This window comes from Hyperolius riggenbachi, chromosome 7, assembly GCF_040937935.1.
Source record: "Hyperolius riggenbachi isolate aHypRig1 chromosome 7, aHypRig1.pri, whole genome shotgun sequence".
Classification (NCBI taxonomy): Eukaryota; Metazoa; Chordata; class Amphibia; order Anura; family Hyperoliidae; genus Hyperolius; species Hyperolius riggenbachi.
In genome coordinates this window covers 275,817,837-275,840,006 of record NC_090652.1, presented here as the reverse complement: position 1 = coordinate 275,840,006, position 22,170 = coordinate 275,817,837, and the positions used below count along the sequence as shown (strand labels likewise).

Here is a 22,170-nt window from a genome sequence, read left to right as displayed (position 1 = left end):
ATCGCTGGTTGGCACATAACCCTACACTCTCCTGGACCCTGGCTGACACTGTTACTCCTCCACTATCCCTGGTTGGTGCTATGTGCATTATTCTTGGTTGGCTTTATTTCAAATCTCCAATAGTTCTAGCTGCCGCTGTAAACTGTAACCACTCCTCTAGGTTTGGCAAGAACTATTTATTCTACAATATCCTGGATCCTAGCAGTGATTTTTTTTTCCAGGAGGAGGAGGGGGGGCCTTCATCCTCACATTTTATACACAGTGCCCTCAGTTTTACTAATAGTATTTATATAGCGCCAACGTCTTATGCAGCGCTGTACAGAGTATATCATCTTGTCACTTAAATGCTCCTCAGAGAGGCTCACAATCTAATCCATAGTTATATACGTTTATGAATGCATTGTGTAGTGGGTGTATCTTAGTCTACGGCCAGTTTAGGTGGAAGACAATTAACTTATTTGTATGTTTTTGGGATGTGAGAGGATACCAGAGTGCCCAGAGGAAACCCACGCAGACACGGGGAGAACATACAAACACTGTGCATCTAGTGCCCTGGCTGGGGTCGGAACCGGGGACCTAGAGCTGCAAGGCAAGAGCACTAACCACTACGCCACAGTGCTGCCCTCATCATATAGTGTACCCTGGTCAGCACGATCCCTCATATGGCAAGGCAGTGTCTTTAATTAGCAAGATTTGGAATTGCTGAAGTTTGAGCTCCATAGAGTTATTATTCTATATTGGCATCCCTGGGAGTTGCACTTACACTAGTTTAGAGGCTTCCTATGCATTTGTTGTGTTTAGCATTGGCCGGCTGGCTGATAGCTCGCCCTGGTCTCACTGATCTCCAAGGAATGAATCGGATCCTGTAGGTGAGCTCACCCCCATGGCTGAATTCACAATATTAAAGATTCCTGCTGACAGCTGAGTGCTCTCACACAAGTGTGTTTAGACTACAATGCAGCGGTAATGGAGACAGCGATACCTTTGTGTTACAAGATCACAATGTGGTGCGTTTTGGTCACAGCTGTGTTCGTCTATCAAGCCTGGCGGGCACTAATTCCTGGCAGCCAATCAGAACTCACCTTTCACTAATCTGTCTGCAGTTAATTGAACTGGTGGTTGTGAGTTAAAAGAGTACTCCAGGCATAATTGTGAAAGGACTGTAGTACCTATACAAAACACTCTATCTGCCTAATGTTGTGTAGAGCCCTGACCCATCAAGGTGTGGAAGCCACCAGATTTCTAAAGGTGTTGCGTGGTGTCAGTCACCAAGACATTAGCAGCAGATCCTTTATGGCCTGAAAGCTGTGAGGTGGAGAAGCAGGAAATTTGGACGCCTGAGGGCTCGTTTCCACTATAGCGAATCTGCATGCGGGCACTGCATGCGAATTCGCATAGTCAATGTAAGTGGATGGGGCTGTTTCCACTTGTGCGGCGGCGGGAGCGTTTTTCGGTGCGGCAGAAATCTGCACGGCAGAGCCGTCAGATTTCGCGTGCGGCAGGAATGCGGGCGAATCGCCGCTAATGCATTTAATAGGGAAATCGCATGCGGCTTTGTCATGCGGATTTCCCCGCAATTTCACGTGCGATTTCGCATGGTGTGCTATGGAGCTTTACTCAGGCAGTGACATGGTTAAATTCGCCTGGCTCCTTGCCATGCGAAATCGCATGCGAAATCGCGGCTAAATCCGCAGGCGGAAACGCAGCCGCATGCGATTTCTTCTGCGGTGGAATCCAGGCGATTCCGCACCGCAACAGTGGAAACGAGCCCTGAGGCTGATGGTAGGTTTGAGCCCCCATGGAAATATCGGCTATTTGGCGACAAAGCAGATAAGTAGCAGGCACTGGGCCCGTTTAACCAACATTTTTTGTTTTTGAACGTTTTTTAATTATTATTTTTTTCATTTTTGAAAATTGTCGTCTTGAAATGTATCGTTTAAAAATGATGAGGTTAGGAGGGAGGTTTTAAGGTTAAGCGTCAGGAAGGGGAGTTTGAAGGTGTACAGACATGGCACTAGCCTGCAGGCTAGCGATGCATGCTGTTGCTGTAAAGGGGTGAGGAGAGCTAATAGTACAGGGCACAAGGAAGAGGACGGGATGAGTGGGAAAACACTGCCCCCAGCTTTGTTGGTCAAGACGATCCACCAGGTAGATTGACTGCCGATGCGCTGAGAAGGATAGTGGGCCACTATACACATGCTACATTCTTGGAGTGAGCGGCATAGGCTGGCCACCTCGACCAAGAAGACTCGAGAGTTTTTACAAGGCTTAAAGTGAACTCAAGCCGAACCCTTGGTCAAAAAGCAGATACTTACCCGATATGTGGGAAGCCTCTGGATCCTGTATATTCACCCCTACCATCGCTTGCCAGGGCCCTCTGGAAGATCCAGGCTGCGCTTCTCTTCATACATGAGCGCAGCCATGCTGCATCTGCTTGAGCAGGGCTATGCCATAGAGCCCCTCCTCCACGCAGTATGGCCAAGTTCATGCATGAAGAGGAACGTGGCCCGAATCTTCCTCAATCTGACAAGCTCTTTTCAGGGGGTCTGTGAGAGCAGTAATCATGGTCCGGAGGACAGAGGGGAAAGCCTCTACAGCAAGGCTTCCCAACCCTGTCCTCAAAAACCACCAAACAGTGTATGTTTTGTGGAAATCCACAGAGGCTTTTGCATTGTTGGTGATACTTGAGGAGAGGGTGTGGAAACCCTGTTCTACAGGATCTTCTTAGGTATGTATGCGTTTTTTGACCCAAGGTTGGCCTCTGGTAGGCTTTAAGGGCTGGTGCACACCGAGCGGCTTTTTGGGCGTTTTCAGATCCGCTTGCGGCTGCGGATCTGCTTGGTCAATGTATCTCAATGGGGTGGTGCACACCAGAGCGGGGGGCGTTTTGCAGAAACGAAAAATGCCTGGGTGAGGCATTTTTTGGATTGCGGGTGCGTTTCTGCCTCAATGTTAAGTATAGGAAAAACGCAAACCGCTCTGAAAAACGGCACTTCAGAGCGGTTTTGCAGGCGTTTTTGTTACAGAAGCTGTTCAGTAACAGCTTTACTGTAACAATATATGAAATCTACTATACTGAAAACCGCAGCAGCAATCCGCAAAACGCTAGCAAAACGCCATAGAAAAATAAAAAAAAGCGTTTAAAAATCTGCTAGCATTTTGCGGATCTGCTAGCGGGTTTTGGTGTGCACCAGCCCTAAAAGAGTCCTGAGGCGAAAAGCTAAATCTTCCTTTACCTACCTGGGTCTTCTTCCAGCCTCTAGAAGTCATTTGTGTCCATCGCCACAGCTCTGGTCCTCCCTGGTGTCCCGATGGCCACCTGTAACTATTGCCAACCCTTCGGGTGCAGTACTACTGTGCAGACACAGTACGTCAGAGTTCCCCAACCCTGTCCTCAAGGCCCATCTACAGTGCATGCTTCGCAGAAATCCACACAAAAAAAAAAATCACAGGTGAGGTAGTGTCTCAGCAGAGCTGATTATCCCTCTGTGGATTTCCACAAAACATGCACTGTTAGTGGGCCTTGAGGACAGGGGTGGGGACCATTGCAGTATGTGCCCAGGGCTGGAAGAAGCCCCAGGTAAGTAAAGATAGATTTAGCTTTTCACCTCAGGAGTCCTTTAACAATTGACCATGCAGCATAAGAGGTGGGAAAACATAGTACAGAGTAAGTAGGAGAAAGGTAAGTTTGTCTAATAATTAGTACAGGGTTAAGAGGAAGATGGTTTAGGAAGGAACTACAGTATATGTAAACTTGGAGTGACAAACACCATGCAGCCCCCGTCTCTGTGGAGGTGTCAGTGCCGTGAGGCCATTATTTGTACATGTGTGGAGTGTGTCAGAGCTCAGTGAAACAGTGGGCTGTGTGTTGCTCCATTTACAATATTAGTAGTAGTTTTTTTTTGGTTGGGGTGTTAGATGACTGGAACACGAGTGTTACCGCATCCTCCAGCTGTGACAGACCGCGAGGTCATGAATGGAATAGAGATTTTTGCTGACTCTGCCTTTGCTGTAGTTTAATCCCTCTGTGTTTTCTTTTCCCTCATTTGAGGAGGATTTCTGTTTTTCTTATAGAGGGGAAGTGAAGGCAGCCCAAACCTGCTGGCAAAGGAACTACTACTGAGCGTCTGGGATGAGGGGACGAGAGCCCCCTTCACTATTATTCCTGCAGAATCCCCTCAGTTGGCCAAACAGCTGCAATCTAAATTTGGCTAGTGTTTAATACCTCCACTCGCTTCAGAAATGGACTGTACCATTTGTGGGTAAATGGCCTTAATGCGGATCTGAACTCAGGACTTACTTCCTGCTCTGAAAGATACGCAACAGTATAATAACCTTTCTTAATTACAGCTGATGCAAATTCTGCAATAAATCTGCAGTGTGTCTACTTCCTGCTTTTATGGAAGCAGACATATGGTTAACATCCTGTGTTTACCAATTGGCTCTCTGCCATGGCAGCCAGCTGACACATCTGAATAGATCAAATTACAGTTGTGATTAGTCACAGACGAGGGGAAATTAGGCAGGCTAAACTCTCTAAATGTGCATTTCTCTGTTTTCCTTCTGTCCTGTGCTAGAGTTTCAGGAACTCAAACAGAAAACAGTTTTTTTTCCTCAAAAATGCATATAAAAAAAACACATACAAAACGTATTACCTTGCATCATCATGGACTTTCATTATGTGCGTTTTTGAAAAATAAGCAACAAAACCAGCGTTTTTAAAAACGCAAATGTCAAAAGGCATACACATGCGGCGCATTGACTAACATGACGTGCATTGACGCTGCTCAGTGTGTTCCCTGCCTAAGGCCACATACACACATCAGACCATAGTCTTTTGAAAATGAAAGATCACAGACCAATTTTACCCCCTTCCATGTAGTATGAGAGCCATACCTACACAGTCTTTTCTATGGAGCTGAACTCCCTATCAGATAGAAATCTTTGCAAGATGCTGCACACACAGATGCTGTACAGACACAAAAGATCAGTATCTGCAAAAGATCTGTTCCTGCAAAAGATCCATTCCTGCAAATTGCATTCAGAGTCTATGAGATCTGCAGATCATCATACACACCTTGTTTAAGTGACATTCATCTGCAGATCAGACAATCATCTGCAGATCTGAAAATCCATCCTGGTGGATCTGATCTGCAGATGAATGTCTGTTAAACAAGGTGTGTATGATGATCTGCAGATAGACTATGAATGCATTTTGCAGGAACGGTTCTTTTGCAGGAACAGATCTTTTGCAGATACTGATCTTTTGAATGTGTACATCATCTTTGTGTGCAGCATCTTGCAAAGATTTCTGTCTGATGGGGAGTTCAGCTCCATAGAATAGACTGTGTAGGTATGGCTCTCATACTACATGGAAGGGGGTAAAATTGGTCTGTGATCTTTCATTTTCAAAAGACTATGGTCTGATGTGTGTATGAGCCTTAAGTAATCACAAATGGAATTTGAACTCTCAGCTGTATCACCACAGAAATTCTTCAGTCTCGGCAGACACAGCTGATATGTAAACACAGGAGGTTAACCCTTTCTCTGCTTCCATGAAAGCAGGAAGTGGATACACTGCAGTTTTATGAATGCAGGAGTTCTGTAAGCTGTCACAAATAAATGTTTTTTCTTTAGAGGTTATTATGCTGTTGCTTATCTTTTAGATTAGAGTGGAGGTTCGGAGTTCAGGTCCCCTTTTATTGAAAGTAGGATTTCACGATTCCAGTGCGCTTCTTCCTGTGGTAATCTGGAGGGCCATTAATACAGATATACATTAGCATAATGCATTGAAGGGAATGTTGTTCTTGATGGGCTTTGTGGGCTGAAGTGCTCCAATTTGATACAACATAGCGGCCATTCTTGTGAAAGCTGCCTGCATTTACTTTGTTGATGAGCTGGGTGCTGGAAGCTGGGCGGCTCTATAGAATAGTTCCTCCACATGAAATGCTCCATTGATGGCCGGCTGAACAGTGACGGCGTTATTTCCCTGCTGATGCGGCCTGGTACTTAAGTCACATTGATCCACGTCCAAAAATGGTGCGGAAAGGTTATTGGCCTCCTCTGCAAGCTACCACAGTGTCCTATAGCTGCCCATTGCCACATTAAAGGGAACCTGCCTGTGACATCACACCTCACAGAGCACGTCACCTCAGAAACGCAGCATTGTTCTACATTCTGTCATTCTTGCCTGAGCTTGAGTCAAACCTGAGTGAGAAAAACTCGCTGACTGCAAGGATTGTCATGTGATCTACTGAGCTGCCTCTGGATAGGCTGTGAGCTTGAGTCAAACCTGAGTGAGAAAAACTCGCTGACTGCAAGGATTGTCATGTGATCTACTGAGCTGCCTCTGGATAGGCTGATGGCAGAAAGGGCGGGAGATTTACCTCAGAAAGCAGAAGGTGATTGCTCATTCATGTTCAGAAATGGCATGAGAGGTAAATTACTCATGTATAAATATGTGGACATCGCTGCTAATAGTGAAGTAAGAAGCACATCTATACTGTGAAGTAAATAGACTCTGTGTGGTGCAGGCCTTCCTTTATTCAAGTCGCTTTAAAAATAAATTGATATAATATTCATAAGCTTTGGAGGACACAAGCATTGTGAGTTTGATATTGCTGAAATAAGGTGGCCACTAACAGTCTAATTTCTAGTGAAAAATCGTTAGAACGATCATAGATTCTGATCGGATTGGTTGTAAATAATCTCCATTGATGGGCACAATCGATTACGAACTATTATAAAAAAAAGTCGTCTGATTAGATTTTCGTCAAACCAAAATTTAGATTTTCTTGTTGGTTGTGATGGATATGAAGCAAAGATTGGTTCGTTGATGGTGTATTGAACAATTTTTCGTCCGATCAGAATTATCTGATCGCTTAAATGATTTTTCCACAGAAATTGGATCATTAGTGGCCACCTTAAGAGTTTATTGTACATTTCTTCCAGAGTAAAATGTATCAATGACTTTTCTCCTATGTTGCTGTCCCCGTGTTTCCCCAAATATAAGACAGTGTCTTATATTAATTTACCCCCCCCCCTCCCCCCAAAGATGTGCTAGGGCGTAATTTTGGGAAGGGGGAGGGGCTTATATTTCTAGAGGGGAAGACGCTATATTAGTGTATGGGGAGGTGTGTGGTCTCTTACCACACCTCACTGGTGGCTGCGCCCCCCTCCATTCGCGTATAACTGCTCTGGTATCCTATTATAGCTGGTCGGTGCTGTAACCCAGTCTCTGCACGGGCTCCGTGACTCTGCTCCCCTCTGTCATAATCAATGTGCGCGTGCCGGTGCGTCCCCGGCTCACATTGATTATGACAGAGGGGAACGCGGTCACGGAGCCCGTGCGGAGACTGGGTTACAGCGCCGACCAGCTATAATAGGATACCGGAACCGTTGTACGTGCCGGAACCATTGTAAGCGAATGAAGGGGAACGCCGCCGATAGGGAGAGACTGCACACATCCCCATACACATAGCGTGCCATTTAGCTAGGGCTTATTTTCAGGGGAGGTCTTATCTTAGGTCAAACACGGTGGTAGATATCTGACAGGACTGGATTGGGACTAGCCCATCTCCTCATGGGGGATTCACAGGGTTTTCTTTTGTTTCAAAAGCACTTAGTGAATGCTAGTTGCTCAGTCCAGCAGCTAGAATAGCGTGCAGATGGACGGGGGGGGGGGGGGGGTCGCTGAATTTTTAAATAGATCCTTTCCAGGGAGAGCTTTTGTAAAAACTAAATGAAATATTGAGAATCCCCCATGAAGAAATGTACTAGTCCAAACTTACTTTACTGAGCTCCCTGCATCTCACTGAACTGTAGAAGCAGTTGGTCAGGCTACTGAATGGGGGAGGAGCCGACATCAGGGGACACATAGTTCATTGTCACCTGAAAGATTTGCAAATTATAATTTTGAGCGATGAAAACTCTCTGCCTACATCTGGCTTAGCCCCTGAAACGTTAAACATTTACTTTTTCATGATCGAGAGCCCCATGAATTGCCTTTTTCCACTACCCTGCGATTTGCGATTTGCTTCTAATCGCAAATCGCAAGGTACATTAAACTAATGGAAACTGCAGCAGCAATTTCCATTAGTGCGATCCGATTGCGATGCGATTTTGGTCAAAGCGCAATCGTCGTCCTGCCGCGTTTTGTATGCGATTGAGCTGTACTATAATGAGTATAGTAGCTCAATCGCAATCGCAATCGCATGGTGGAAATTGAAACGCGATCGGAATCGCGATCGCAATCGCGATCGCATTTCATAGTGGAAAAGAGCCCCCAGCTGCAGGCCAGACTAGAGGTGACCCGACTATCAGGCCTTCCTGGTGTGCGGCAGCTGCTGATTGATTGGCTTTGTCTGGAGTTGATCATTAGCAGTGCCAGTTTATTTTGAACACACATTTCACCGCTTCTTTGCAAATGTTTCATTGTAGTTTTTTTTTGTGTGTGTTATTTTCTTTCTTTTTCTTTTGGTGTTACTGACCTTCTCACCAGATTAACGCTTCTATCTTATCACCTCCAAAGCAGCTGTTGTTATGGCTGCAGTGACATTCCTGCGTCTATCAGAAAACTGCATGTGAAAGAACACTGACAGCAATCAGCAGCAGGACAGCAAATGAACAAATAGCCTGGGACACTGATAGAGATAGCCGAGGTTCTCTGCGGTCAAGCATGAAGCTTGTGTATTTAAAGGAAATCTGTCACAAATCTGGACAATGGAAATATATTGAAAAAGTACATATTTAAGGGTCACCTTCAAACAAAGCTGAAGTCAAATAAAGAAGGTGGCCCAGCCTATAACGAAGTCAAATAAGTAACTAGGTTTAGAGGCCATTCCCATTACATTTTTTTATTTCTGTCTCTCGCTCCAACCCACCATCATTTAAAGGGGTTTGTAATATCCAAAATTAAAGAATTGCTAAAAAATAGCGAGCGCCCCAAAAATATATAAACCCCTTTTTTCTAAAAATATGTCTCTCAATTTTTTTCTTTTTACCTGGTCTGGGTGCCTTTTTTAGCTATAGTAACAAGCTTATCTCAGCATGCAACAGAAAACTTCCTATTTTGGATCGGACAAGGACACCATGGCCAGAAGGTAATTGTATCCCCCCCCCTCCCTTTGTAGAGTTTACACAGTGATTTAAGCCTGTTGTCTCTAGGTGATGTTTGCTGTGGTAGTAGAGAGGGAAAATTAACATTGAGCTGGGTTGAAAAAAGAAAATGCCAGAAGCAACGTCACTTTTGGCATCACAGAGAAACAGTAAAGATGTAAACCCGCAGAAATATTATTTTCGTCATGTCATATCACATTTCTTCTAAATCTGGCAGTGAACACTAAAAACAACAGGAGGGGTATGCTCCGAGCCCCTGATGAGTCATTGGACGAAACTAGTAGGGCGGAGCCTAGGGAGCTGAGGAGACGCTGGAGGATCCTGTGCTACGTTTTTTTATATGCGCATGTTTTACTGCAAATTTGTAAGTGCACTACTTTTATTACTTATTAAAATCAAACGGAATTATGCTATGGTCGGCTTTGTTTGAGTCCTAGGATGTCCTTTATCCCAAAAACTGAAGTTATAACAACACGCTATATTGCTGGTCTGTTGCGGGTCGGCCAGTGCATCTGGTGAGCGCCTTGTGTATCTGTTTATGGTGGAAGCACGTTGGTGGCACTGTTCTGGAAAAGGGGTGCACTGGTGATAATATTAAGCTCTATCCAAATGGTATCACACTATTGCATTTCCCTTGTTTTATTCTGAGCTTATGGTCGGATGCCTGGAGAGGCTGGTGAAGTGATCGGAGGAATCTCTTGCTGGCAAGGCCAAAAACGCTGACTACTGATCTGAAAAGATTGGCCAACCGATCTGGTGAGCGTATAGTGATAAGCGCTGTGACAGAAATTTATCAATTTCTTTGGAGGAAGTTTTACAGTGAAGAGCCTATACTTATCAAATGTGGATGAACTTTGTTTGGACAGCATTAGGCTTACGCCAAAGAGGACATTGATTACTTAGCAGCATTAGTGTTGCAGTTCTTGTTACTGTTGATCGCTCTGCTTTTATGTTTTTAATATTTTTGTGAGTGTTACACACACTTTTTATGCAGTAAGCGAACCAGATTGATATAGGAGAGAGGAAAGCAAGGAGGTAGTGAGGAGCGCCAGGTTTTATGTTTATTTGAATACACACCAGTTGCCTGGCTGCCCTGCTGATCCTCTGCCTCTAATACTCTTAAGCAGGCCATACACTGGCTCGATTCACGGCCGTTTCGACAGCAGATCCGATCCTGGGATCGGATCTGCTGCCAATCGCTTGCGCTAAACGCACCCGCCGATCCGATTCCCTCCCGAAATCGGATCGGACCGTCGATCGCGCCGTGCGGGAAATTACCCTCGATCGCCCGGCGGTAGGAGCGCGTCGCTTGCGGCGTACGATTCGGGCCCGATCCGAGCATGTATACATTACCTGAAGCTGGCTCCGGGGTCCTCTTCTCCTCGCTGCACCGCATTTCCGCATGTCCCAGTGTACGCTTATACTTCCTGTGTCACTCCGGTGACCAGGAAGTTGAAATAGAGGGCGCTCTATTTGAACTTCCTGGTCACGGAGTAACACAGGAAGCGCCGGGATGGAGCAAGAACAGCGGTGCGGTGCAGTGCGGAGAAGATGCCCGGGAGCCAGCCTCAGGTAATGTATACGGGGGGGGGGGTGGGACAGGCGGCAGGAGCAGCTGAACAGATTGTGATCGGTTTCAGGCTGAAATCGATTCACAATCTGTTTGCAGTAAAGGCAGCCATACGATCCCTATCTGATCAGATTCGATCAGATAGGGATCTGTCAGCTGGTCGATCTAATGGCACATCGACCAGTGTATGGCCACCTTTAAGGTGGGTACACACGTCAGATAAAAGTCTTTGGAAAATGAAAGATCACAGACCAATTTTACCCCCTTTCATGTAGTATGAGAGCCATACTCTACACAGTCTATTCTATGGAGCTGAACTCCCCATCAGACAGAAATCTTTGCAAGATGCTGCACACAAAGATGCTGTAGACATGCAACAGATCAGTATCTGCAAAAGATCCATTCCTGCAAAATGCATTCATAGTCTATGAGATCTGCAGATCCTCATACACACCTTGTTTAATGGACAATTATCTGTAGATCAGATCCACCAGGTTGGATCTTCAGATCGGCAGATAATTGTCTGATCTGCAGATGAATGTCCATTAAACAAGGTGAGTATGGGATCTGCAGATGTCATAGACTATGAATGCATTTTGCAGGAATGGATTTTTTGCAGGAATTGATCTTTTGCAGATACTGATCTGTTGCATGTGTACAGCATCTTTGTGTGCAGCATCTTGCAAAGATTTTTATCTGATGTGGAGTTCAGCTCCATAGAATAGACTGTGTAGAGTATGGCTCTCATACTACATGAAAGGGGGTAAAATTGGTCTGTGATCTTTCATTTTCCAAAGACTTATATCTGACGTGTGTACCCACCTTAAGGGTGCATACACACATCAGACTATAGTCTTTGGAAGATGAAAGATCACAGACCAATCTTACCACCCTTCATGTAGTATGAGAGCCATACCTTCACAGTCTTTTCTATGGAGCTGAACTCCACATCAGAAAAAAACCTTTGCAAGATGCTGCACACACAGATGCTGTACAGACACAAAAGATCAGTATCTGCAAAAGATCTGTTCCTGCCAAAGATCCGTTCCTGCAAATTGCAATGATAGTCTATGAGATCTGCGGATCATCATACACACATGATTTAACTGACATTCATCTGCAGATCAAGCAATCATCTGCAGATCTGAAAATCCATCCTGGTAGATCTGATCTGCAGATGAATGTCAGCTAAATCATGTGTGTATAATGATCTGCAGATCTCATAGACTATCATTGCAATTTGCAGGAATGGATTTTTGGCAGGAACAGATCTTTTGCAGATACTGATCTTTTGTGTCTGTACAGCATCTGTGTGTGCAGCATCTTGCAAAGGTTTTTTTCTGATGTGGCGTTCAGCTCCATAGAAAAGACTGTGTAGAGTATGGCTCTCATACTACATGAAGGGTGGTAAGATTGGTTTGTGATCTTTCATTTTCCAAAGACTATAGTCTGATGTGTGTATGCACCTTTAGCCAGAGACCCTGAACAAGCATGCAGCAGATCAGGTGTTTCTGACTTTATTGTCAGATCTGACCAGATTAGCTGCGTGCTAGTTTCTGGAGTGATTCAAAACACTACTGCAGCCAAATGGACCAGCAGGGTTGCCAGGCAACTGGTATTGTTTAAAAGGAAACAAACATGGCAGTATCCGTATACCTTTTACTTCAGTTCCCCTTTAATTAGCAATTTCTTATTGATTTTTTCAGTTAATATGAAGTTTCATCTCACTTTAACAGAATTAAAGATTCACTCCCCCCCACAACAATACTTGGTCAATCCCCCATAGAACCAGTGATTTTTTTCGTTTGTAAAAGTCACTTACCTCCCCTATGTGGAATATCGCTTCAGCACAAACATTGGCGGGACATAGCATAGGTGCTTCTTGGAGTCGCAACATCTTCAATGCAAGTCAATGTGCGACACAGGTAATGTAACCGATGGGAGTGCGGTGCTGCATGCAAGTGCGGACTGACAGGATTTCCAGTGATGCATTTCCTGCCCAGCAGTGAGGACGTCACTTAGCTGGGGGTTGCTATGCATATGACCCATTCTGGACACTGTTGCTCAGCCCATTTGATCCGCCATAAGCAAATGTGTTAAAGTGAACCTCCAGACTAAAGATCTACTCAGCAGCACTGAAAAGGCTTGGTGTTTCTTTAACAGTTTCACAGCATCAGAACTTTGATTTTGTTACCCAAGCCTCATTTTTAGCTGAAGCTAAGCTCCGCCCCACCAAAGAAATCTGCCTGGGCATTTTTCCCATGATGCTGTGATATTGTGGCTGAGAACGCGAAGAATCACTTGTGTTCCCAGCCTGTTGGCGGCTGACGGCGAAACTGGAAGTAGCCACCGGCGGGGACAGGAGGATCTGAGCGACTCCACATGGCCACCGATCAGCTGCATGGGGCTGAGGGAAGCCCCAGGTGAGTAAAACTCATTTTTATTTTTTTTAGGCTTAAGTGTCACTTTAGGGTAGCCATACATCAGATCGACCATCTGATTCGATTGTTTTATCTGAATCCGATGAAAATCCAAGTGCATGCCCGATTGACAATGTGTCCATTTTCGGGCCTCCCGCTGGCTCCGGGCGCACTCCTTACTCCATACACGTGCCTCACGTGGTTTCTGGAGTTGCGTGGGGCGTGTGTGTGAGGTCACCCATGTGAGCACGCACGTGTACACCAGCACCCACGTGGCGCCAGTGTATGGAGCAAGGAGTGCGCTTAGAGACAGTGGCTGAGAAGCAGCGGACAGGTCAAGTTTAGGGGGAGCGCATTACACATTAGGGGACAGCGCTGGGCCAGCGAGGCGGTGGAGGCAACATCACAATGCCGATTCCAGATCAATTTCAGCATGACATTGATCGGGGATCGGCCAGTGGTGTATGGGCAGCCGGCAGATCTCTTTCTAATGAGATTCAATTAGAGAGATAGGGAGAAATCACTTGTGTGCTGAGTTGTACGGCCCTGCAGTGAGGCCTTGTAGCTGCAGTGGTCTGAATTGTAAAAAAAATAGCCTGGTCACTAGGGGGTGTAAGCCTACGGTCTATTGCTTTTCGGTCAGTTTAGCAGGGACAGGTTTGCTTTAACCCTTCTGTAAAGTAGTGAATAGTGATTGGATTACGTGTTGGCAGAAGTCAGATGCCAGCACTCTTCCTGTGTTAGGGCTGGAACCCACAGGAGCGCTTTTGGCAGCGTTTTGGCAGCACTGCGATACGCTAGCAGTTTGCCAAAACGCTGGGCTAATGTTAATGGATGGGGCAACTTCCACAGGAGCGTTTGCGTTTCTCAGAAACGCAAACGCAGGACATGCAGCATTTTGGGAGCGTTAGCGCTTCAATGCAAAGTATTGAAACGCTAGCAGAAACGCTCAGCAAAACCTAAACTGAGCGGTTCTGCTAGCGTTTTGCGGTTCAGCACACTGTAACAAAATTAAAAATTATTCACAGGACCAATCAGGATAAAAACGCGAAACGCAAAACGCTACACAACCGCTGAGGAAAAAAATACACTGTTGCAAAACGCGACCGAAAACTCGCATGAATCAGCTTGCAAACCGCTCAGGCAAAACGCTAGCGGTTGCGTTTAGCGTTTGCGGTTTGCAGTGGGTTCCAGGCCTTAGAGCAGAAAGCCTCTGGTTGCCCGTGGCAACTTCTGGCGATGCCTTTCATCCACACTGCATGCCTTTGAGAGAAGTCTATAGATTTTTGCATCAGTACACATAGACCCGGGCTAGCTACACGGCTTACTCTGCGCTGATGAAAGCTTCAGTGAAGTCAGTGTGGAGAAATGTGATCTTACTGTAAAGAGGCTGCAAAGCCGATCTCGCTCTGCCAAGAGTAAATGCTCGTCGGTGCCAACAAGATCATCAGCAGTTTTCCTTCCAGCCTGAATCACTGAATTGGAGGGCTTTTTCATCTCTTGCCTGTGGATTCTGTCCAGACTTGTTGATTTGTTTCTTTCATCTTTTTTTTAATACTTTATTAGCTGCATTGCGCTACAACCACCCTGAATCTCTTCTACAGACAAATGGCCGCCATAAACCACAGGTTGATTCCCGATCGCTTTCAGCATGTAATTATGCGGGAATCGGCCTTGTGACGCCCCCTCGCCGGCCTTCCCCCTAATGTTTTATGTCCCTTCTGGTGCCCGTGCAGTTTATACTTTAACTGCCACTGTCTGCCGCTGTCCTTGTACTTCCGCATTTGCGCCCCCATGTGGTTGCTGACGTTATAGCACTTGTGGTGTGTGTGTGTGACATCACACCAGCGCCCCATGTGCTATATGCCGGAAGACACGTGGGACCTGAATGCAGAAGTACAAGGACAGCGGGAGTGGATGGCGGCAGGTAAGTATTACTGCACGGGCACCAGGGGGGACATAAAACATTAGTGGGGACAGCAGCCGAGGATTTCCATTGCGTTCGTGATTATCACACACGGTTACAGTTGTGCACCCGATCAAGCATGGGGACATTATACACTGGGGGAACAGCGTCGGGGTTTCGTCGCATTCATCCCGATATTGCTCGCCGCTACTGCCATGCACCAATCGCCCTCGACGGCCCGATATCTTGCAGAATGCCCGATTGGTACACGCGTCCAATTTTAGCTCAAAATTGGTCACATCGTCGATCGGGCATGCTCTCTGCGGCACTGATCCTCTTCCGATTTAATTATAATTACCGAATGGGATGGTCGATTGGCCGCCAAGTCGAGTAACCTATGGGCACCTTGAGAGAGATGTGGAGGCTGCCATATTTATTTCCTTTTAAGCAATACCAGTTGCCCGGCAGTCCTGCTGATCTATTTGGCTGCAGTAGTGCCCGAATCACACACCTGAAACAAGCATGTAGCTAATCCAGTCAGACTTCAGTCAGAAACAGCTCATCTGCATGCTTGTTCAGGGTCCATGGCTAAAAGCAGCAGGACAGCCAGGCAATGTGCATTGTTTAAAGAGGAACTAAAGAGAGAGGTATATGGAGGCTGCCATGTTTATTTCCTTTTAAGCAATCCCAGTTGCCTGGCAGCCCTGCTGATCCTCTGCCTCTAATACTATTAGCCATAGCCCCTTAAGAAGCATGCAGCAGATCAGGTGTTTCTGACTTTAAAGTCAGATCTGACAAGACTAGCTGCATGCTTGTTTCTGGTGTTATTCAGATACCACTGCAGAGAAATAGACCAGCAGGGCTGCCAGGCAACTGGTATTGATTAAAAGGAAATAAATATGGCAGCCTCCGTATACCTCTTACTTCAGTTCCTCTTTAAAAGGAAATAAATAGGACAGCCTCCATATACTTTTCAATGTTCTCCCCAGGCTCTTTTAGCCGGGTGCTCCACCCAGCTAATTTTGGTGAGCACCCGGCTGTCATCGGCTCACCTCCTCCTATGCTGTAAGCAGAGTTGTCCTGCATTCCCCACCCAGCTACTTTTTCATGCCACCCGGCTGGTAAAAAATTCTGGGGAGAACACTGCTCTTTGTTTCAGGTTCCCTTTAAATCAGTAAAATGAGGCGTTGCCTGCGCTGCATCTTATTGCGTTGGAGTAGTAGAAGCCGTCCTGCTGTTCCAGTGACCTATGTGAAGATTTGGGGCTGATGCCGCTGATTCTGCATATAACTTTTCCTTATGCAATATCCGTTACTTTGCCAAAAACATTCAGCTTTCATAGCGTGTGCACCGTAAATAGGGCTTATCTCAGAGACATGATTCTGTTTGCAGATGCAACGCGACTTCCTCTGGTTAAATATCCTTCACATCGAGCTTGTTTCACATCCTTAGCAGCTCATCAGCAATAATATAATTAAAGTGCGTCTCCGGTCTCCTAAATCCTATAGGTTGTTGTTATAGGCAGTTGTTTCACTTACATTCTGCAGTTGTTGGCTAAATAATGAGAAACACAAAAAAATCATTCCATGCAGCCGTCAGAGAGCAGAGAGGCGGGTTTTGTGTGAAGCCCAAGTACCCAGCCAATAGCTGAACAAGAGAACAGCAAGGGGCATTCCTAGAACAAGTTGAGGAGAAGCTTTCTGCTGATTGGCCACTGAAGAGATTCTACGGGTGTGTGGCAGCTGTGCACATGCTAGATTCTCAACCCAAGCAGCCCAAAATGATTGTCCCAGCAGAAGATTATCTTGCATATGTATGAGGCTTAGGCCCCATTCACACTTAGAAGCACAAAACGCAGGTGATTTTGGTAGCGTTTTGCGTGAGTGATTTTTTCCGCGATTTCACGAGGAAAAAAATCACCGGACAGTGCAGTGATTTCTCTGCGATCGCGTTTAGCGCTTCTATAACACTGAAACGCAATCACCGGGATATCGCCGGAAAATGGTGCAGGCTACGCGTTTGCATTTTGCGATTTTGGGTGAAATCGCCGGCAAAACGCTCAAGTGTGAATGGGGCCTTAAAGCACGCTTGCAAAGGGCCAAAAAAGTCGATTTTTACTTACCTGGGGCTTCTCCAGTCCCTCATGGCCTTTAGGGTCCGTCGGTGTCCTCTTGGTGCCTTTCATTGAGGCGTTACCCACTTTGAAAAACCTGCGACAAGAACTCTAGTCATGGGCCACTGTGCATACGCAATCCCGCCCAAGCGGCTCTTTGATCACACTTCTGTCACTGGGAGCGTTCTGCGGATGCGCGGTCAACAGAAGAATAGCCTGCGACTGGATTTCTAGTCACAGATCTTTTGGAGGGGTAGCGGCATAATGGATGGGACCTGGAGGACTCCGAGGGGTATGGGGAAGGGGGCTTTGAGGTCATTAGAAAATGCCCCTAGTAAATAAAAATCTATGGTTTGGCCCAATTCAGGTATGCTTTAAAGAGAACTTGTAGCGAAAATAACATAATGACTAAAATAGCTTTTTTTTTTCTTTTTTTTTAATAATCATTTATAAATTACTAGCCGACCCGCAGCGTAGCATACGCCGCATAAGGGGGTAGAGGGCAGGAAGGGGGTATTGGGCACAGTGGCGGGGAGGGGGGTCGGACCCCCCCCCCCCTCAACTGGGTCCCCCATGTGTGCTCCCCCTCCAGCTTAAGCTCAGCAGGAACCCCCCCTCCCTCACCTGGGTCCCCCATGTGCACTCCCCCTCCAGCTTAAGCTCAGCAGGAACCCCCCCTCCCTCACCTGGGTCCCCCATGTGCGCTCCCCCTCCTGCTTAAGCTCAGCAGGACCACCCTCCCTCACCTGGGTCCCCCATGTGCGCTCCCCCTCCTGCTTAAGCTCAGCAGGACCCCCCCCCCCCCTCACCTGGGTCCCCCATGTGCACTCCCCCTCCAGCATAAGCTCAGCAGGAACCCCCCCCCCCTCACCTGGGTCCCCCATGTGCATTCTCCCTGCAGCTTAAGCTCAGCAGGAACCCCCCCTGCCTCACCTGTGTCCCCCATGTGCGCTCCCCCTCCTGCTTAAGCTCAGCAGGACCCCCCCCCTCACCTGGGTCCCCCATGTGCACTCCCCCTCCAGCATAAGCTCAGCAGGAACCCCCCCCCCCTCACCTGGGTCCCCCATGTGCATTCTCCCTGCAGCTTAAGCTCAGCAGGAACCCCCCCTGCCTCACCTGTGTCCCCCATGTGCGCTCCCCTCCTGCTTAAGCACAGTAGCAGCCGCCACTATTAGTAAGAGGCAGCGGGCGGGGATGCCTCACCTCTTCCGTGTTCCAGCGTGCGATCCACTGTTGTCACTTCCTGCAATGCTCCCCACTGTATTGGTGTAATTTGCCTTTTTAAAACAGAAGGAAATCTGCAATAATTCAGCTATAAGTGAACATTTTTAAATATGCAAATTATCCCTTTTCAACCTTAGTAATCCAAGCAAGCATCTAGAACCACTGGTGTATAGCAAGCTTATAGCTTTAAATTTTACACAGCTATATCAAACCCACATGTGACAGCCTGTTTCCGACTTTTGGTCCTCATCAGTACATGGCAGGGATTGATATGGCTGCATGAGATAGGGCTTGGACCAGTACAACAGAGTAACCAAGCAGCTCAGGGTGACCCAAACCACTCGGAATGTATAGGGGGATAAAAGGAACCAAAAAATACCTTCTACTAAAAAAATCAAAGCTTGGTGTAATTTGGCTTCTTAAAACAGAAGAAAATCTGCAATAATTCAGCTATAAGTGAACATTTGTGGTTACCCACAATGCACCGCTACTAAATATGCAAACTATTCCTTTTCACTCTTGGTAAGTCAAGCAAGCCTATGGGCCTGATTCACAAAGCGGTGCAAACTGTTTAGCACAGTTGTGCTAAACAGTTAGTACGTGAAGTGCCGTTCGCGGACTTTTGCGCGCACAAAGTGCCGCGATTTGCGTGATTGCGGTCTTTTGCACGCGCAATTTGCCACAAATCGCAGTACTTTGCACACGCAAAAGTCCACGATTTCGCAAATTGTGCACGCAAAAGACCGCAATTGCGCGATTCACAGCACTTTCCACGCACAAAAGTCCACAAACGGCACTTCACGTGCTAACTGTTTAGCACACCCATGCTTAACAGTTTGCACCATTTTGTGAATCAGGCCCTATAGCTTTAAATTTTACACAGTCATATCAAACCCACATGTGACAGCCTATTTCAGACTTTTAGTCCTCATCAGTTCACAGCAGAGATTGATATGGCTGTATGAGATAGGGCTTGGACCAGTACAACAGAGTAACCAAGCAGCTCAGGGTGACCCAAATTACTAAGAATGTATAGGGGGATAAAAGGGACCAAAAAGCCCTCCTACTAAAAAAAGCAAAGCTTGGTGTAATTTTCCTTCTTAAAATAGAAGCAAATCTGCAATAATTCAGCTATAAGTGAACATTTGTGGTTACCCACAATGCACTGCTACTGAATATGCAAATGATCCCTCTTTGCCCTTGGTTTGATATGACACTACTTCTTCTTCTTGCTTGGACCAGCCCCTTCTTCTTGCTTGGACCGGCCCTGGGGGCAGGGCACTACTTCTTCTTCTTGCTTGAAGGTTGAGGCACTTACTCTATTATATATATAGATTCCCCCTCCAGGCCGCCATGGATAGTGGGGGAATGATATAATTCAGCTTCCAGCGATTGCTGGAGGTCGAATTATTGTGTTTTTTAAGCAACTTCGGCTCCATCTTCTGACGGCGCTGACGTTACTCACTGAGCGCCGCTATAGACTGATTCCCATTACAGTCTATGGCGGCACTCGCTGCGCCCAAATCTAGCAGTGCTGAAAAGCACTGCTCCACGACCGCTTTGCAGTATTGGTTTTTTGACTCTGCATAATTTGACATGCGAAAGCAAATGCATATTTGCATGAGCATTGCCTCATGAATAGTCAATTAGGCCAGATTTGCAAAGCCAGACTTGCTAGGGTTAAGCCTCCTTTCCACCGACTGTTGATAGGCAGTGAAATGCCTCTCAAACTCTCTCAACTGCTCACTGCTGCCTAGTAATTGCTTGTTGCTGCCTGATAACTGCTTGTTGCTGCCTGATAACTTCTTACCTGTGCCTGGTAACTGCTTGCTGAGCACACAGCTCAACAGTCCGTGGAAAGGAGGCCTCAAACTTGGTCTTTGAGCACGCATACATTTTCTCATGCAAAGTACTTCTTCTTCTTGCTGGACGGTTGAGGCACTTACTGAATTATATATATAGATTTTGTCAGTGGTTGAAATGTATCACGGGCGGCCACATCTGCAGTCCTGTCAGGTGATGTCTGAGCATAGAACTCTCAGTAAACGAACATTCCGTATAGGGAGATACTGTATACTTGGCACTTGGAAACAGCTGTTATTTCCCACAATGCAACGAGGTTCACAGACAGCAAACTGTCAGGACCTTGGTCGTGACATCACACTGTGGGAGGGGTTTCACCGTAATATCAGCCACACAAAACTTCCCGCCCTCCCCCCCCCCTCCTCGGGAAAGGGGATATCAGCTACTGATTGGGATGACGTTCAATCCGAACTTTAAGTTCTTCTTTAAGGCCGCAAGAATGAACCCCGCTGAGCATTTGTAAAAGTGATAACTGTCTCTTTAATGCGGACCTGCACTCAGAACTTCCTCTCTACTCTTTACGATAAGCAACAGCATAATAACCTGTAAACAAAAACATTTCTTTGTTACAAGATAGAAATCCTGTCTGTCTGCAGTGTGTCTACTTCCTGCTTTCATGGAAGCAGACATAGGTGTAGCATCCTGTGTTTACAAATTAGCTGCTCTGCCAAGGCAGCCAGCTGACACAGCTAAGATATCAAATTGCACTTGTGATTAGTCACATATGAGGGGGAATAATACAGGCTAAACTCTCTAAATACATACAGGGTGCATTTTCTCTCTGCTTTCCTTCTGTCCTGTGCAAGAGTTCAGGTCCACTTTAATAATATAGGCTGCTGTGTGAAGGGCTTTCCTCACAGAGCAGCTGATTTTTATGAATTTGGAGGCATTAGCGATGTCAGCTGCTGCTCTATTTATAGGAGGACTTTTCAACACTTGTAAATTGTGGTCCATTGAAATCCCGTTTGATGTCTTCATTATTTTCTTTTGCTTTAAAACAAATGTGCTTTGAGATGGTTGCATTGAACGTCCCAGAGCAGCTCCAGAAATAACACATCAATACCGCAGCACTGCTCAGCCCATCTCCAAGCATAGACTCACATTCAGGCCTTGTTCACCTTATAAATCGCCAGCGCTAAGCGATTTATACTGTGATTTTTGAAGAGCTTTTCCCTGTGATTTGTGCTAAGAAAAGCACTTTTCTAAGTGCTTTTGTGGTGCAATTTCACTTCCTGATGTCTGGCAGCAAAAGCGCTCAGGAAATCGATTTTCAAAGCGCTTTTTTGCAAGTGTTTTGCGATTTCTGTACTATTCCATTAGCCGGGTGCAACCACCAGGTGGCGTCAATTACTATTCCCCCTCCAGGCCGCCATGGATAGTAGGGAAAGATGTAACTCTGCTGGAGTTTTATCGCCACCTGGTGGATGCGCCCCGCTAACGGAAAAGAACCGCAATTTCCCTATACTTTCTACTGAAGAGCAAACACTCAGAAAATGGTACAGGTAGCGCAGTTGTGATTCAATAGCAAGCGGAACACTCATATATGAACACTCCCATAGGAAATCCTTGCACAAGCGCACATTTCCAAAATCGTCAGCGCTTAAAAAAATCTGCAAACGCTTATTATTATTATTATTGTTTTATAAAGCGTCAGCATATTCCGTGGTGCTACAGTGTGAACAAGCTCTAAGGCTCCTTTCACACTTGCTGCGCTGCGTCAATCAAAAGTGCTGCATTTTGTCACAGAAGCAGTGATAGCTCTATTTGTCTATCACATTGATTGTGTGCGGCGGGCAGCATGCAGTGAGTTAAAGTGATTCTAAGGTGAGAGGTATATGGAGGCTGCCATATTTATTTCCTTTTAAGCAACACCAGTTGACTGGCAGCCCTGCTGTTTCTTTGCCTCTAATATTTTTAGCCACAGACCCTGAACAAGCATATGCAGATTATTACCAGG

General features: G+C 46.2%; 1 protein-coding gene across 11 annotated transcripts in view; it reads left to right on the top strand.

Annotated features, from left to right (window-relative positions):
- FMNL2 (formin like 2) overlaps nt 1-22,170 on the top strand; it is a 313,595-nt gene that overhangs the window by 64,096 nt on the left and 227,329 nt on the right. The window contains exon 1 of one of the 11 annotated variants that reach the window (XM_068245786.1): nt 6,419-6,437. The exons of the other annotated variants lie outside the window; for them this stretch is intronic. The gene's annotated coding sequence lies outside the window, so the exon portion shown is untranslated. Of the gene's footprint in view, nt 1-6,418; nt 6,438-22,170 lie in introns of those variants that run through there. 11 annotated transcript variants of the gene reach the window in all.